General features: G+C 43.0%; 1 pseudogene; it reads right to left on the bottom strand.

Annotated features, from left to right (window-relative positions):
* Positions 1–1,260: 1,260 nt before the first annotated feature.
* Positions 1,261–3,960, bottom strand: LOC100355749 (nuclear receptor subfamily 1 group D member 2-like; annotated as a pseudogene).
* Between the last annotated feature and the right edge of the window lie 314 nt (positions 3,961–4,274).

Genomic DNA, 4,274 nt, shown 5'->3' with positions numbered 1-4,274 from the left:
AACTTTTATTTAATGAATATAAATTTCCAAAGTACAGCTTATGGATTACAATGGCTTCCCCCCATAACGTCCCTCCCACCCACAACCCTCCCCTTTCCCACTCCCTCTCCCCTTCCATTCACATCAAGATTCATTTTCAATTCTCTTTATATACAGAAGATCAGTTTAGCATACATTAAGTAAAGATTTCAACAGTTTGCTCCCTCACAGAAACATAAAGTGAAAAATACTGTTTGAGTACTAGTTATAGCATTAAATCTCAATGTACAGCACACTAAGGACAACGATACTACATGAGGAGTAAGTGCACAGTGACTCCTGTTGTTGACTTAACAAATTGACACTCTTGTTTATGGCATCAGTAATCACCCTAGGCTCTTGTCATGAGATGCCAAGGCTATGGAAGCCTTTTGAGTTCACCGACTCTGATCATATTTAGACAAGGTCTTAGTCAAAATGGAAGTTCTCTCCTCCCTTCAGAGAAAGGTACCTCCTTCTTTGATGATCCGTTCTTTCCACTGGGATCTCACTCGCGGAGATCTTTCATTTAAGTTTTTTTTTTTTTTTTCCCCAGAGTGTCTTGGCTTTCCATGCCTGAAATACTCTCATGGGCTTTTCAGCCGGATCCATCAAGCTGCAGCATGTGTATAAGGAGCAGCAATGCAATCTTTTTTAGTACAAGGTAAGAATCTGAATGAATTTTTAAATGGCTAGTACCTTGAACCAAAGACTTCACCAATGATGAGTTCTGAGATACAGTTTTGAAATCTGGACTCAACTGCCTGTTGCACTTTTATATGAACTGTTGCTTAAGTAAACAAAAGCAGCATAAATTCAATATCCTACTGTCTAAACATTTTAAAGCAATGGTCATGTCATCATCAACAGGTAAAATGCACCTAATTTGGGTCTTCTGACACCTCTTGTTTTAAGTTTATTTTATGATAAAGTTCTTTACAGTTTAAAATATTGTGAAGACTATATATTTATGTATAACTATATTCACATACATATTATGTACATATACTATGTACTTGCTGTACTCATAAGCTTTGAATATGTGTGTATCAGTAGGATACCCACACATATGCAGGAACCCTGAATAAACTGGTATGAACTGTTGAATGATTTCCCAGAAATGCGTAGAAATTAGAAAAGAATATTATGAATAATTAAAACAAAAATGTCACCTTATTTACATAGTGCCTATCTCCCAAGAGGTACATATGCTTTATAAACATGTTTTAGTACATAAGTAACCTGCCCAGGGCCATATGCCTCAACAGTGGCAAAGCAAAATACAGACATGGAAACCTCCTAACTCTCAAAGTCTCCAATTACCAGACCAAATGGTCTTGGGGTGAACATCAAGTTACCCACCACTCAAACAGAACTTCTATAAAGGATGAATTTCTAAGTCCTCTTATATTTGTGATTGTGCATTATACATTTATACCACAGGGAGATCAAAATGGTTTTTGGTTTTGGCAGATGAAAGTCTAACATTCAGTGTGATTATAATTCAGTGTAACTTCTCCCAGTTTAAGTGTGACACAGCTCATCGATCTATCGGGCAGATGCTGTCAATGTCTACTCGTGGCTAAAGTGTTCTTAATCCACACATCTAGTGCTTGTTTACAGAGACAGTCTACAATCTTGTATCATCTGAAAGTCCTTTGCATCTGCACATAGAGCATACGTGTATAAATAAGCACTGTAGCACAAAGGTACAGTTCGCATCAGTTCATGTTTCAATAAACGAAGGCCTTAAGGGTGCGCTTTGAAGGCCCAGAGCTCCTCAGAGTGCATGTTGTTTAAAGATCAAAGATATGGCAACTTTAGAGGTAGTTCTGTAAAAATCCAGGCCACATTTGGATAGTTTTTCATTACTAAGGTCCTTAGTGCACGGATAAGGATTTCCTGCAAAGTCTCCACAGATTTGACATTTCCTATTCCAGATCAATCTGTGGACACAAGGACAACTGCTGTAAACAAACTCATCTCTTCATCACTAAGTTGGAGGGCATTTAGCTTCTCACTAAAGTCAAACATGGAGTTCAGCAGATCCCCTGCTCCCATTGAGAGTAAATCATCCACACGACATTTCTTTCCACTTAAAAAGGTGACTGTACACTCCTTTGCATCAAATAGTGATGCACATCGTACCATTAAAACCTCAAAAGTTCCAGCCTTCAGAAGGTTGACCTGGTCATGCTGAGAGAGATCTCAGAACCCAGGAATCTGCTTTGCAAATTCCACCACTTCTTTCACTGCTGGTGTGAAGCTCACTGAAAATTCTTCCCAGATTTCATGCCCTGATTTATGTGGATCCACATATGGCAACTTACTCACTGGACAAACTAGATGCATCCTTCCTCCAGTGTTGCACAGGTAACTATTCTTGTTCTCATTCTGAGAAAATCCATCTATTGGAACTCTATCATATTCACTTTGAGTATAAGCATTGGAGAAGTTCATACAATGTCCATTTGCAATACAATTGCAGTACATTGGGTAATGCATGATGTTCCTCCCTTTGTACTGTCCATTGAGATACTGATGGCTGATGGAAACTGACAGCTAATCTCATTGCCACAATGGTCATGATTTAAATTATACTGCTCCATATTCTTGGGAATCTGTTCTCTGTGGGGCTGCATGACCTTAGCAGAGTTTTCTCGCTGCTCCTGATTAAACATAAAGGTATCCTTGTGGGCTCTGGTGACCATGCTGACCACTTCTTCCTTTGCAAAATCAGAAGAAGGAGGAGGAGAGTTTTTCAGGTTTCTTGCTCTAGCTGGGGCTTGGGTCACAGCTGTTCCTGGGCTGGTAAGGCCGTCTATTCACGGTGTTTCTGCAAGTGACCACTGAACTGGCTGTTCATCATGGTCTTCATCGCATTTTGCATTTCAAACAGCATCCTCTGTTTCTCGCACTTAGGAATATGGCCAAACCTAACAGCATCTCTCAGCATTCCCACAGACAGGCACTTCTTGAAGCGACACTGCTGTCACCTGTTCCTGTTCATTCTCATTACAGAGCAGTTTTCACTCTTCAGGCACTTCTTGTTTTGCTGAATACTTTTCTGAAAGAAACCCTTACATCTTTCACAGGCATGAGCTCCATAGTGGAATCCTGACGCCACACCCCCACAGACTTTACACAGCAGAACCATGCCACTGAATTGTCACGCCACTGTGACTCTTTTATGCCTGGTGCACCCGACGTGCTTACTTTCATGGAGCAATCTATCTGATCATTCTTCAGGATGCTTTCAATACTGGGGAGCTCTCCGTTCTTGGGATTACCATTGGTATCCGAGTTGGAGCTGTTTGGAGAAGATGGAACAGAAGAGGAGGACTTGAAAGTGTCCTCAGAGCCCTCACTGTGTCAGGAGGCAGGGCTAGAGGCTGAGCTGGAAGAACTGATATAGGCAATCACACCTCCCGCATTCACCTCCACAATGCTGTCAGGAAGGGGCTGAGCTGCCCGCTTCTGCAGGCCGGGGCGGGAGCCGGGATGATCGCGGAGCCCCCTCATGGGCAGGGCTGGCGAGCCTCCAAGGACCCGGCCCTGCAGCCGGCAATGAGAGGCTGGCAAGTGGCGCTCCTAGCGGGGTCCCTGACAACAAAAGAGGAGGCGAGGTGGCTTCCTGCAGCCAGCGCACGGTGGCCGCGAGAATCCCTATACATGTTTAATGACACTGAAAGTTGGTACAGTTGTTTTGGAGACCAGTAAGGATGTTCCCCTCAAAATTAAAACTAGATGTCATCTATGACCCATTTGTCCCATACCCAGCCATGTGTTTGAATGAAAGGAAATAAACATGCCATAGATACATAAGCTCCCAAGTCCAGCACTATTCACAATAATTAGGTATATATCTACTTTTGTGCAGATTGGTGCATGGATAGAGGAAGAAAATGCAATATATAAAAACAATAGAATGTTCTCCAGCCACAAAAAGAATGAATCCTAATACTGGTCATAAAATACATTTAACTGTAAATTATCACATTAGGTGAAAATAGGTAGACATAGAAAGTATATGCCGGCGCCGCGGCTCAATAGGCTAATCCTCCACCTTGCGGCGCCGGCACACCGGGTTCTAGTCCCGGTTGGGGCGCCGGATTCTGTCCCGGTTGCCCCTCTTCCAGGCCAGCTCTCTGCTATGGCCAGGGAGTGCAGTGGAGGATGGCCCAGGTGCTTGGGCCCTGCACCCCATGGGAGACCAGGAAAAAGCACCTGGCTCCTGGCTCCTGCCAGGATCAGCG

The sequence above is a fragment of the Oryctolagus cuniculus genome, chromosome 8, assembly GCF_964237555.1.
Source record: "Oryctolagus cuniculus chromosome 8, mOryCun1.1, whole genome shotgun sequence".
NCBI classification, from domain to species: Eukaryota; Metazoa; Chordata; class Mammalia; order Lagomorpha; family Leporidae; genus Oryctolagus; species Oryctolagus cuniculus.
This window is presented reverse-complemented; position numbering and strand designations above follow the sequence as displayed.